This window comes from Erinaceus europaeus, chromosome 3, assembly GCF_950295315.1.
Source record: "Erinaceus europaeus chromosome 3, mEriEur2.1, whole genome shotgun sequence".
Taxonomy (NCBI): domain Eukaryota; kingdom Metazoa; phylum Chordata; class Mammalia; order Eulipotyphla; family Erinaceidae; genus Erinaceus; species Erinaceus europaeus.
The window spans coordinates 160,912,427-160,926,037 of NC_080164.1; the positions used below are offsets into that span (position 1 = coordinate 160,912,427).

General features: G+C 32.9%; 1 pseudogene; it reads left to right on the top strand.

Moving 5' to 3' along the window:
- Positions 1–10,646: 10,646 nt before the first annotated feature.
- LOC132537774 (U2 spliceosomal RNA) lies at positions 10,647–10,751 on the top strand (annotated as a pseudogene).
- Positions 10,752–13,611: the final 2,860 nt, after the last annotated feature.

Below are 13,611 nucleotides of genomic sequence, written 5' to 3' on the forward strand. Positions count from 1 at the left end.
AATAAATTCAGAGATGTGAAAGTGGTTATTTAGAGCAAATTAATATATATATACATATATATGAATAACCACTTGTTATTTCTGTTTTTTCTAGTATATGACATTTCCACAAGCATAAAGTATTATCTCATAGTTGCCATTATTTGCAATTTCTTTGATAATCAATAACTTTGATCTTTTTTCCTGTCTCTTGGCCATCTGGATATAATATTTAGTAAATATTCTTTCCACGCACTCTTCCCATTTTTCAACAAGTTTCTTTTTAAAAATATTTTATTTGCTTTTACTGCTGAATTTACTGGTTTCTTTATTACTTTTTGTTACTAGCCCTTTGCCTGGTGTCTCCCATTCTGTAGGTTATCTTTATGTTTTGGTGATGGATCTGTTTGCTATGCAGGAACTTCTCAGTTTGATGTAATCTCATTGGTTTATTTTATTTTTGTTTTATTTGCTGTTGGGTCATTCATAATGTTTGTCTACCAAGTGCTAAGTTGATATTACATGCTTTGAAAGTTCACTAGGGCAAGAGGATTTGTTTGGGCTTGTTCTTCTCGGAAGGACTAAATGGAGAAGATTGAATTTTAACATCTGCTCCTAAGAGATACATATCACTGAAGTTATTAAGAAATCTGGGTGTGATTACTATTCTAGTTCTTAAAACCTTGCTCAGTTATACATCTTTTGAATAAATGACGAAAGAAAGGTGCAAAGTAAAAAAATTCTAATAATAATGATATGAGATACATCTAGGTACATGTCTCTTTATCTATAGGTTTAGGTAGTGACCAGTTCTTCCGGCAAGGCACACTTTTTCAACTGAAAGTTGTATTCATTTATGTTTATATGACACATTATTTTTTTAAAATTTCTTTATTGGGGAATTAATGTTTTACATTCAATAGTAAATACAATAGTTTGTACATGCATAACATTTCCCAGTTTTCCATATAACAATACAACCCCCACTAGGTGAGGAGGCCAGAGAAAAGGTTAACAAAATGTTCCACCTGAACCCAACCAATCAGAGACGAGCAGGCCCAGAATATTGAGAAAGGAGAATAGCCTTTGGCGGGAAATCAACTGTTCCTTGTTCCGCACAAATATTTTCCCCTGTACCCACCCTGTGATAACTATAAAAAGGTGGGATGAGTAATGATCGGAGTCAGACTCTCCCCTCTCCCCTTGCATAGAAGAATGTTGGCGCCCCAAGATTAAGCTTGCTAATAAAGGCTCTTGCTATTGCATGTGATTCTAATCTTCTTTGGGTGAGATTGGGACTTCTGAGCATAACACTAGGTCCTCTGTCATTCTCTTTGGAACTGTATCCTCCCCCCGCCCCGCCCCCGCCAACCTGAGTCTTTTACTTTGGTGCAAACACCAATTCCAGTTCAGGTTCTACTTGTGTTTTCTCTTCTGATCTTGTTTTTCAACTTCTGTATATAACACATTCTATTGCTGAATCTTAAAAGATTTTCCCACCACCAAAAGACTGTGTCCCATCCCACCCATCCACCCCACCCCACTCCCCACCACCCTAGGAAGCCAAATATTTACCCTCACTTCAGGGTTTTTACTTTGGTGCCCTACTCCAGATTTAGTCAAATCCACCAGGTTCCAGATGCTAGCATGATGCCGACAAGATTTCCCTGGGCAGATGACCCCACCAATGTGTCCTGGAGCTCCCCTTCCCCAGAGCCCCACCCTACTAGGTAAAGAGAGAGACACGCTGGGTGTATGGATCAACTTGTCAACTCCCATGTTCAGCGGGGAAGCAATTACAGAAGCCAGACCTTCCACCTTCTGCATCCCACAGTGACCTTGGATCTATACTCCCAGAGGGACAAAGAATAGGAAATCTATCAGGGGAGAGGATGGGATACAGAGATATGATGGTGGGAACTGTGTGGAGTTGTACCCCTCTTATCCTATGGTTTTGTTAATGTCTCCTTTTTAAATAAATTTAAAAAAATAAATAAATATTTTCCACTTGTATTTTACATACAATACTTACTTCTTACTTTCACCTGTATCTTAGTCCAAGAAATATACATATACATGGTATATGTTTCATGTATAGTCATTTGTGTGCATATATGCATTTATGCACATGCATATACATGTGTGTTTCCATTGTACACACACATAAAAGGATTACTTGAGAGAAATATAAAGTATGATTTTTCTCATGTTACTCTTGCATTACCTATTCAGGAGATAGTTATATAAGCAAAATTGGGTTTATACAATTAAACAATGATGCAGATTTAGTATTTGTTCAAATACAATAATACATTCATACTTTAAATTATCACACGTGTTTAACCTCTAGAATATCATCAGCTATGCAGTGTCAAAAACTGTTTTTACACTAGGCACTCATTTATAGATGAATGGTGAAGGTGTAGCCGAGTTGATGGGTGATTTATGGAAATAAGTGACACTCATTTCTCCATCACATTGAGAATTTATCAATGAACTCTGACTGTTGGAATGCCTATACACTTTCCAGAGATTATCCACTCTCTTTTATGTCCCAGTAACTATTTTTCTTTAATTGATGTGTCATCTGGTCTGTCACAATACTATTCATGAAGTCGGATAGCAATTTATCTGTTCATCCAATGCCATTTCCAAATCCGAGAGGCTGTGCCCTGTTAATTTGTATCAATTTGACAGAATGACTGAGTGAACTCTGTAAAGCTAGTCTTTTTTCAGCCTACGTTTTTTTCCCCAGTTTATTTGATCTTTAATTTGCAAATGGTCCTGATTTGCCTCAGCATTCCTTCTTCCCCATTCCAGGAAGTGTACATCTGCTTCTGACATCTGTCTTCTATCTTACTCTGTAAATTGTGTCGTGTTTCCAACTCCTTTTTTATCAACAAGTTACCCTTAGAAGCATTTAGAGGCTATAATGATTCTTTCATTCTCTTTGAATTTTAATGAATTTGCAAAATGACTAAAAGCTTATATTAGTCTTGTTTGTCCTTTCTTTTTCCATATTTAATATTTATAGTTGGCAGCCCCAGATGGTGTACTTTGTTATATCCTAAAATGTTGCTATTTCTTTCATTTCTTAATTACAGTACTGCCAGTATGTAATACCCCCAGCCTCCATCTCTTGTTGACGTGGTAAATTTCACATTTTATATTATTTACTGAACCAGCTATGTGTTCAACACTCTAATCTTTTCATGAATTTTCTACTTCTTATGCTTGTGCAAAATGACAGCAATAATAATAACCACAATAACAACAAGGGCAACAAAAGAGGAAAAAATAACGGCCTCCAGGAGCAGTGGATTTGTGGTGCAGATGCTGAGCCCCAGCAATAACCCTGGAGGCATAAATAAATAAATAAATAAATAAATAAATAAATTTATTTCAAAAAAAAAAAGGAAGAAATGAAAATTGGTCCAACCCCTGTGGGAAACAGTCTGGAGACTTCTTTGAACACTAGAAATGGATTTACCTCATGAGCTGACAATCCTTCTCTTGGAGATATATCAGAAAAATAGAAATACACTCAAGTTAAGAGATACATACACCTACTTTGAACAACAGATATTGTGTCTAAGAAGTAATATTTTTTAGAAATTGAGACAAAATGGTGCATTCATTTATTCATGTTTTCCAAATTCTGCATTTTTTAGAAATGCATTTTATGAGTACATATATTAATGCCACTAATTCATATATTGCAAGTACCACTGACTTCCTAACCAAAATTTATGGAGTTTTCTTTATTAGATTTTCATCCAGGCCACTTTTATGTTCGCATAATCAGAGACAAATTGTAGCAACTCATTTTATTCATAATTTTCAGTAAAATGCACACATATTTCTCAGGCAAACTCTTCAAGTATTATGTTTGAATTATGTTAGACTCTCAAAATATTTTTAGGCTCCAACAGTTTAAATTATGCAAATGATAGTTAGGACTTTGTAGTGCAATGTATTTTCTTCTACTTTTTTTTTCCACATTAAGTACTCAATACCACCTTATTTTCATTTAAGTTACTTTTGTATATTATTTGAGTATTCTCTAATAAACAGATCTATAAATAAAAACCTTCTATTCATAGTACAGTGCTGCTCTGGACAGTGATGTTATACTTTGTCATTGAATTTAACATCAAATAAGATTACATAGATTTCTCAACAACTACACCTGACAATGTCAGCCACCTTTTAAAAAGGCATTTGTAGTATCATTACAGTCTGCTTATCTCATAAGTACATAAAATTCATACATACATCAGTGGAAACTATTAGCCTTTTATCATGTCTATTTTTTAATTTTTATTTATTTATTTATTCCCTTTTGTTGCCCTTGTTATTTTATTGTTGTTATTGATGTCGTTGTTGTTGGATAGAACAGAGAAAAATGGAGAGGAGGGGAAGACAGAGAGGGGGAGAGAAAGACAGACACCTGAAGACCTGCTTCACTGCCTGTGAAAGTGACTCCCCTGCAGGTGGGGAACTGGAGGCTGGAGCTGGGACCCTTACACTCATCCTTGCGCTTTGTGCCACCTGCGCTTAACCTGCTGCACTACAGTCTGACTCCCCACCATGCCTATTTTTATCTTGTTTTTAGCTAAGTTCAGGGTAGAACATATGATACAAAACACTTCAAAAGTCATTACACAGAGGAATATCTTGAGATGATATTACATTTCCAGGTAGTTGTAAGGATAAATACATTTTTATGAGCTGTTCTATAACAAATGGCACACGACTTTTGTATCTGATATAAAACAAAACATTATAAACAGCTGCCTAGTGGTCATATTCCCATATAAATAGATGCATACACATATATGTACATGCATATATATACTCACACATCTTGTACAGTTTATACTGTACTTGAATACACACACACAAAGTTCAGGTGATAGAAAGGTCTTGGAATTTATTATAAAAATAGACTTAACAAAATCTGAATGCCCTTATTACATAGCTATCTATTTAAAAGTAGCTTGGATGTTTGTCTACTAATTTTCTACAGTTTCCTACCTTGTCCCAGTATATCTTCTCTCCTGTGAGATTCTATAGGAAGTATAACAATTACCTCTCACAGTGTCACTTCACTACTATATAATATCTAAAAAGCTAGATGGACTCACTTACGTGAAACTTAAGAAACAAGGACAGGGTGGGAAGAACACAAAATGAAACTTGGACTACGTGTGATGTATTGCAACAAAACGAAGAACTCTGGGGAAGAAGGGGTAGGGATAGGATGGAGAGGTTTCTCGGTGCCGGTATATGGCAGTGAAGAAGAAACCTAGATTGGGGGAGAAAGTGTTTTGGAGACCTATCACAGGGAGATGAGAAGTTGTCCTCTCATGTCAAGAACTCTGTTGTGAACCATCAACTCAAGTACAGTGCAGACAAAAAATATATTTTAAAGCGAATGATAAAGCGTGCAAAAATTCTTACTTATTTTAGGGTATATTTTAATAATATATCTTTTTAAAAAGCATATCTAGTTTTATTATATTCCATTGACTGCAGCTGTAATAAAACCACTAAGCAGTTGGGACAGGATATCATTATGTTTGAGACTAGTTCCAATGTAAAAATACAAATTCTATTGAAAGAGAAAGAGAGACAAAAGAGAAGATTCAGCACTCTATACTTTGATAGGAATCTATGACAGATTATTTTTTTAAGATATTTTATTTATTTATTAATGAGGAAGATAGGAGGAGAGATAGAAAGAACCAGATATCACTCTGGTACATGTTCTGCCAGGGATTGAACTCAGGACCTCATGTTTGAGAATCCAATGCTTTATCCATTGTGCCACCTCCTGGACCACAAGCCAGATTCTTAAATGTGCAAGGCATGTGCTCAGTTGTTTTCCTGGTTCCTAACTCCTTTTTAAGCAATCTTGTTTATGACTAACTGCCATCTTAATCAGAAACATATGTTTCTCTTTTGTAGTAGTCAAATGGCAGTTTTTATCACCATATTCTCATGGTGGGAGTGCTAATGAACCCCCTTTGGAAAACAATATGGAGAGTCCTTAAATAAAAATGAAAGCATCTTATGATCCTGCAATACCACTTATAGGCATATATCCAAAGGACATGAAAATACAAATTCAAAGGGACATATGTACCCTTTGTATTTATAACTGTTTAATTTACAATTTTTCCAAGGAGGTGAAATAGATTAAATGTCCATCAACAGACAGTTGATTAAAGAACTTGCAGGGCATATGTTCAATGCATTGTGACCTTCTGGACAAAATGGATATGTAATGAAGTCAGAAAGTGAAGGACAATGACTGGATGGTTTCTCTCATCTGTAGAACACAAGGAATTAAAACACTTAAATTGGAAAAAAAAAAAGTGACTAAACTTGTTTTTAAGATTTTGTGAGAAATAATGGTCGTTATCTCAAGTGTTTGGAGTATGGATAGGTCACAGAACATTGGTGGTGGAAGTGGTGTTTAACTACACACCTGTCACCTTATAGTCTAGTAAACCATTATTAAATCACTAATAAAATTATTCAGAGTAGTGAATGGCACTTCATACATTGTATATATTATTTTATGTGACAAGGAATCATAATTCTATAGGCTGTGTTTGGTAACATTCTATGAATTAGTGTACTTGTACTAAGGCATAAAACCAATTTTAAATAAAAGCTTTTTCTTTCTTTTTTTAAAAATTTTATTTATTTCCCCATTTGTTGCCCTTGTTTTATTGTCATAGGTATTATTCTTGTTGCTATTGATGTCATCATTGTTGGATAGGACAGAGAGAAATGGAAAGAAGAGGGGAAGACAGGAAGGGAGAGAGAAAGATAGACACCTGCAGACCTGCTTCACCATCTGTGAAGTGACTCCCCTGCAGGTGGGGAGCTGGGGGCTCTAACCAGAATCCTTACATTGGTCCTTGTGCTTTCTGCCAAGTGCACTTAACCCCCTGCGCTACCGCCAGGCCCTCAAAAGCTTTTTCTTAAAGTTACTTTTTAATTTTGTTATCACTTTATTGGGGGGGAGGGGTGCTGTCAATGATTTATTGTGCAGTTTTTGACTCATAGGTATAACTTATCTCCCCATGTTAGGTGTCTGTACAACACTCTCACACTCGGCATGGGTTTGTTGTAATATATCCAGTCTGAGATTTACTTTCTGTTTTCCTTTTTCTCCCTGGTTCTTTAAGGCACATTTATGAGTGGGATAATCCAATATTCATCCTTTCCCTTTTGGAAAAGAGTTATTATTTTTTTTATTATAAAAATAAGAATTAAGTTTAATATCACTAAGAGTAAATTTACCTTATGTATATATACTATATTTATTTTTGCAGTGATAATGAAATAAATATGCATGCCATGTCTTTTTTACATAATATAAACAAAATTTTTACAAGAGGTATTTTCTTTACCTTCTTAAATTATAGAGGTAGCTTTTTACTTTCATAAGTTTTTTGAAATTTGTATCCATCAGTAAGCAGTTAAGGAGAAAAAATAATCCTGACATCTGTATCATGTCATAATTTACTATAAAGTGTTTATAAAGACAAAGAATTTAGGGTGTTTCACAGCAAGTTATTCTTTTATAAAAAGGCATGGCTAGTTATGGATAATTTTGTAGTGTAGGGACTCTATATGAAATGCTGGTTTTATGGTATAAGAATACATAACATTTAAGAAATGAAATGTCTACAGAGATGAATTTCATGACCTTGACTTCATTTTTCGAAATAATCACCTGCATGTTTCTGAGAAAAGTTAATACAATGAATCAGAATCATTACTGTCCAGGAGGAATTAGACACCAGATTATATTAATCACTGTCTATATCCTCTCAACTTTGTGATATTGACATTGAGGACAAAAAAAAAAAATTAAGGCTAAGGATTAAGGCAGAAACATTGTGCTGTACATGGTGACATATTTTCTGAAAATCATATATTTCACTTTTAAATAATAAAAACGTGTTTCAACTGTAAAATATCAGATCTTAAAAAAATCCTAGAAGATAATTTAGGAAGAAATGTTAACTTAAATGACCATTATTTACAATTAAATTCCCAAATAACTGGAATTTCAAAGAATATCTTTGCAAAAGCAAGTTTATTTTTCAAACATATTTACAAATTTAAGTATAATTTTTAGTTTGCTTTGATTCTGCCAATGTCACAAGCATGGGAAAATTATCATTGCAAAATATTGAAAAGTATTAAGAAAACTTTAGTCAGCATCAGTTACTTTTGTGACTTTATGCATTAATTTTAGTATTTTCTCTCTTTAATATATATGCAAATTATGGAACAGTTCCATTGTGAATATGAAAACATAGTCTTATTTTTATAAAAATAACATATACTAATTTGTGAAATACTTTTCCCCAAACTGTTAACACTACTCATTGATTTTGATTTTCTGCCATGATATTCAGCGGAGCATTATTAATTAATACTTATTGTAAAAGTAAAAAGAATTTATTGAATACATTTATTTTCTCTTTGTCTAAATGAATAATTATTAGTGGATATTTAGTTCAAACACCGAGACATTTTTTATTGATTCCCTTCCACTTTTTGTATCTTTAGTTCCATCATTCTCTTTCAGTAACAGTGTGCTACCAGCAGAAGATATTTTTTCTCTATTAATAAGTTTCAAATGATTAAATGATACACTGACCCTTCAAACTTTAATTGCATATGCTAAGGAGCTTATCTATTGATATTACTTACTCTGTTAGTTCAGCATGAATTTACTTATATAGCAAAATTTTGTTTCTAAAAATTATGTTATTTACAACTTCACATTAGTTACTGATTGCCTACAGAAACTATTTTTAAAAATTAAATAATTGTATTTTTCTTGGACTAGAAAATAAATAAATTGTCATATTTGTTTGCAGAAACACAGAGATATACATACACAAAAGAAATATTCCACAAAGGTGTATTTTAAATATAATATTGAACTTTATTAGCTTCATTCATGCAACTGGGCCCATGGACAGATAAAGAAACTAAATCTAACATAAATTCCTGATGTATAACTTACAAACTTGTTACCCAGGTGACGATGTCATCTATACTTGGTAAAGCAATTTAGAGTCACTGTAATTTGTATAGCAATGTCAATTTATTTGTTTGATATTCAAATGTGATGCTATGCTCAGCTTGAAATACTATTTTTATATTTTCCCATCAGCCATTTCTGGCTGTGACTTCATATTCTTGTACATATGATTTAATTCTCCATTATTTCATTTTAAATGAATAATTCATGTAATTCAAAATTCTACTCACAAAAAGCATAACCATATATGCATATAAATATATAGTTATATATAGCTATATATAATATAGTTCTGTATATTTATAAAATATGAAAATAAGGGTGAATAAAAGTCATCCATTATTTTTTACATAAAATATAGCTAAAATGCTACCAAAATAAGATATATATATATATATATATATATATATATATATATATATATATCCATCCAAAAAGCTCTTTTTGCTGCTTTACAATTCTTAAATATTTGGGTATTCAACTGAAGAGCTGAGAAAGCTTTGAGAAACTCTGCTCTTATTAGCACCTCATTTTTGACCTTGAGATTCCCTTCTGTTCTCTTTATATAAGTTCTGTTACACATTCAGAGTATATTTCTAATAAAAGTGATGTCTGACATATGCTAATCAAATAATATTAAAGATCATTTCCTTAAAATTTAACAGTGCTTTTTAAGATAGCTAAACAACAAAAGTTGTTAAATAATAGTAATGAAAATCTAAGTAAATAATAAACATTGTAAAGTAATAAATATGGGAAGGGGTTTTTAGTTGACTTGAAGTGGTAAAGTGTTATTTGTAGAGTGGTCTACATATCTATATAAGGATAAAGATGTTCAAAGAAGAAAGCTCTCAAAGAATAATTTGAATTTAAATTGTTCCCAAAAACATAACTACCTGGTGTTGATTCATTATTTTTAAATTTTTTATTAGTGATTTAATAAAGATCAACAAGATTGTGGGATAAGAGGTGTACAATTCCACATAATTCCTACCACCAGAGTTCTCTATCACATCCTCCATTGGAAGGTTCCCTATGCTTTATCCCTCTGGAATATGGACTGAAGATCTTTATGGGGTGCAGAAGGTATAATCATTATTTTTAATTTACATTATCCTACGAATGAGAGGCGAAAGAGTAAACCTGGACATCACTGGTATGTGGAAAGTAAAGATCAGTCTTAGGATCCCGTGCTTATAAACCAGCTCCTCTAGCCAAAGCACTACTCCTGGACTACATATTCATTATTTTTAAAAGTACTTTTTTTTACAAGTGCCAAAATGTTAAAATAAATAGCAAATGAAAATATCCAATTATGTGGAGCTACTCAGCCAGCAGAATTCACATTTTACTATGTATGAGAACCCACGTTTGAGCCCTATAAGAAAAGCTTCCTGGGAGGTGAACAGTACTATGATATTTATCTCTTTTTTCTTTTTCTCTCATCTTCTGTGTGGAAACAAAAAAACGACTGAGAGCTGCATAGGTGTTCAGGTATTAAAGCCCAGAGAAAATCTTGAAGAAAAAAAATTATATGTATATGTAAAAATTTATGGCATATATGTTTTTCATCTGAAGTAAATTCATAATTGCTTCTCGTCCTTTTGGCTAAGATCAAGTGTAGTATCTGTTCTTATCAGTTTAAACTAAATTCATCATAATTTGAAAATAAATAAAAATTCTCCCAACATAATTCATCAAGGAATTCACATCATTTTCCAAATGGAGTAAATATATTCTGTATTGTTTATCGTAACATATTTAATCTAGTTGTATGGACTTTTGTTAAATTCATTAAATACAATCATAACTTAGCAAGAGCAGTAATAACAAATTCTGTTCCTGAACTATCTTCATGGCTCACATCTGTTTCTTGACATAGTATTACAATTTAAAAGTTCCCTGAGGACAAACCTCAGGCTTAATCAACCTGCCTATTCAGTGATCGCTTCCAGTGTTAATCAATTTAACTGTTTAAGGGCTGCTTCTTGAATGAATATTACCTAGCCATTTAATACAAACTAGTCACACAAAATATATTCAACCGGAGGTTATTTTCCTTCTACATCAGGGCGTCCTTACAAGTATGAATTAAAAAGACTCAATATAACATTATTAGTTGCTTGGATACATGTTACACACTGTGAAAGAAAAAAAAAACAAACTGCAAAATTAGACAAATATCTTCTAAGGGACTCCACTTTTAGCCATTATAATTTAAAGCTTCTTACATGAAAACTTGTTTTAAATAGTATTTAAGTACATCAACAGGTAGAAAATTATAAACCATTGTTTTTCATTGTTGGTTTTATTTTTGGTTTCATGAGAACTTTAACTGTTGTTATGAAGTGATTTTTATTATCAGTTTTTGTGTGTATCCTTTTAATAGTTTATTTTTCTAATGAGGAGTTACATAAAAATTACTGTAAATTCACTTATTCACCTCATATTCTTTTTTTGTGACACAACACTCATAACATTAAAACTCAACCCATTACTTCTGGAATTTTTTAAATACTAATTTATTTATTATTGGATAGAGAAAGAAAGAAATTGAGAGGGGAGTGGGAGATAGAGAGGGGGACAGAAAGATACCTGGAACTCTGCTTCACTACTTGTGAAGCTTTCCCCTTGCAGGTGGGCACCAAGTGCTTGAACCTGGGTCCTTCAACACTGTAATGTGAGGGCTTAATGAAATGCACCACCATCTTCCTCCACAACATGAAGTAGCATAGGGTATTTCAAGAAAACTTACAGGAAATTGACACTATAACAAAATGCTTCAATATCGAGAACATTGTTTTACTAATCAACTACAAATGACAAAATAATCATAAGAAGTAAGTTTTGATATGTAATACTGTGCATTAACTTTTAAACAACTTGTGAGTCAGGCAGTGGCGCACAGGGTTTAGCATGAAGCCAAGGGACCCGAGTAAGGATACTGGCTTGAACCCCCAAATCCCCGCCTGCAGGGGCATAGCTTCACAAATGGTGAAGTAGGTTTGCAGGTGTCTTTCTCCCCATCTTCCCCTCCCCTCTGAATTTCTCTCTGTCTTATCTAAAAAAAAAAAAAAAGAAAAAAGAAAAAAGAAAAAATGGCCACAGGAGCAGTGGATTCCTAGTGTAGGCACAGAACCCTGATAATCCTGGAGGTAAAAACAAAACAGAACAAAACAAAAAACAACTTTTAAACAACTTAAGGCATCTATAAATTTTTCATTCCAGGCAGGGAGACAGAGACAGCTTTATGGCTATGCCAATAATCTCATGGCTGAGGCTCCAAGGTCCCAGGTTCAGTCCTCTACACACCACCATAAACCAGATCTGAAGAGTGCCTTGGAGTCTCTCTCTCTCCCTGCCTCTCATCTCTTATTAAAATAAACCTAATAAAATATTCTTTCTACTTCAAAATATTTCACAGACTTTTGAGAAATACACGTTAATTTTTTTTTTTAATTCTTCTGTTTAGAAAGCAGTATTTCTGCGTACTGCTGCCCAGGAAAATCAACTTTGTGGTCGTCTCAGTATACACATTAACATAACTGTTCATATATTTGCTTTATTTTTTGCTTCCTTTAGTTCTTGTATTTTAAACAAAGATATTTACCAGCTTTCACAAAGACTATTTTATTCCCACTGGACAAACTGATAAAGAGTATTATTTGCCACATTTAAAATAAAATAAACAAAAATAATAAAATATTTTTTAAAAGCTTTAATTTACACTTAATTGGATTATGGGAAGAAAATACTGTCCAGAAACAATTGCATACTCCATGCAATTTTCCAGTTAGATAGTTTTATATAATGGTTTCTTTTCCATTGAATTCAAATGTAAGACTTAACACTCTGAGTTGCTTTTATTTTTATCAACAAGAAATAGTATGCAGTTCATTTCTCATAAAAATGAATTCATGAAAAATAAAACATTTATTATTAAAATAAGGATTTTTAGTCTGAGGGATGCATTCTTGCTGGTACTTCAACATCGATGTAATGTCATCCTAGTGATGTACTACAGTGATAAATCACCTCAGGCATAACACTGTGATGATATATTATGACTCGCATATACATCACTGTGGTCATCATGATGCTTTATTAGTATATTATATCAGGAAAATGATGGGGCTTTGGTGATGTAGAATTCCTTAGTTGAACAGCAATGACAAAAGTCATCTCTCTCAGAAAAATGTTCAGTAACTAAACTCCTGAAAAGTTTATAAACCAGCCATCTGCCTTTACTACCCCCCAATTTTTTTTTCAAATATAATAGTAACATGTATTTCTTTTGAAACACAAAACTGAATTTCCAGTGCCTCATGGATAGGGTATTCTTGTGATGATATTCCCACATTGATTAGCCTAATTTTTTCTAAGTAATTTAAATTTGAAATATTTTTTTCTGATTGTCAGGTAATAGTAGATTTCTTGATCTCTTTATGTCAATACGTTGAAAGAAAATTTTCACAGGCAGTGGTATTTTAGGTCTGAGAAACAAAATGCTGTGACTCAAACAATATAGGACTTAATTTTCTAATAAATCACCT